General features: G+C 48.6%; 1 long non-coding RNA gene across 1 annotated transcript in view; it reads left to right on the top strand.

Annotated features, from left to right (window-relative positions):
- The window catches only part of LOC119421433, a 44,913-nt gene extending 44,114 nt beyond the window's left edge, over window positions 1–799 (top strand). The window contains exon 4 of the long non-coding RNA XR_005187367.1: window positions 670–799. This is a non-coding gene — a long non-coding RNA (uncharacterized LOC119421433). The remainder of the gene's footprint in view (window positions 1–669) is intronic.
- Window positions 800–1,053: the final 254 nt, after the last annotated feature.

Here is a 1,053-nt window from a genome sequence, read left to right as displayed (position 1 = left end):
GGACAGTGGTTTGGACATGTCCAGAGGAGGGACAGTGGTTTGGACATTTCCAGAGGAGGGACAGTGGTTTGGACATGTCCAGAGCAGGGACTGTGGTTTGGACATGTCCAGAGGAGGGACAGTGGTTTGGACGTGTCCAGAGGAGGGACAGTGGTTTGGATGTGTCCAGAGGAGGGACAGTGGTTTGGACGTGTCCAGAGGAGGGACAGTGGTTTGGATGTGTCCAGAGCAGGGACAGTGGTTTGGACATGTCCAGAGGAGGGACAGTGGTTTGGACATTCCCAGAGGAGAGACAGTGGTTTGGACATGTCCAGAGGAGGGACAGTGGTTTGGACATGTCCAGAGGAGGGACAGTGGGTATATTGGTAAAAATGATGTTAGAAATGCAGCTGCCAGGAAATGACAAAGAGGAGACATATGGATGCAGTTAGAGAGGACATGGAGGTAGGTGGAGTGATGACAGAGGATACAGAGGACAGAGAGAGATGAAGGATGACGACTTGCTGTGGTGACCCCCGGAGAAGGAAAAGTTGAAAGAAGAAGCGTGTAAACATTAAAATATTAGTTTATGTTGTGCACCCCCTCCTGCACTGACCCTGCCTCCCCAGGTTTGAAAGCTCTGCTCTGACCTCTTCGTTTTCTTCCTTCCTGTGTTTGTATTTGTGGAAGGATGAGGACATGTCAGCAGATCAGCCGACCAGGACGAGTGTGATGAGCCATCCTGTGGCCGACCGGCTGGACACACTCATGGCTGTGCTCATGGCTTACATCAGAGACGTCTGCCACGTGAACGGTACGATCCATGCATGTTGTTTTCAACACTCTGCTTTAAACCAGACACCATGCTGACACTTTACACTAGAGGATGACACAGGAGTGGATTTTCACTCCTGTCCTGTCCTGGTCCCACACAAAAAATCCTGTCCTGTCCCACTCCTGGTAACATGACTCCTGCTCCTGTTTTTAATTTAATTTTTAGGAAATACTTTGAATTTGATTTGATCTTCTACCCATTCCTGTTTAAATTACTTTGTGTTGTGTAGTTTTATTTCA

This window comes from Nematolebias whitei, chromosome 15, assembly GCF_014905685.2.
Source record: "Nematolebias whitei isolate Nwh7 chromosome 15, NemWhi1, whole genome shotgun sequence".
In the NCBI taxonomy this organism is placed as follows: Eukaryota; Metazoa; Chordata; class Actinopteri; order Cyprinodontiformes; family Rivulidae; genus Nematolebias; species Nematolebias whitei.
The sequence above is the reverse complement of the archived record's forward strand: the minus strand, read 5'-3'. Positions and strand labels throughout refer to the sequence as shown.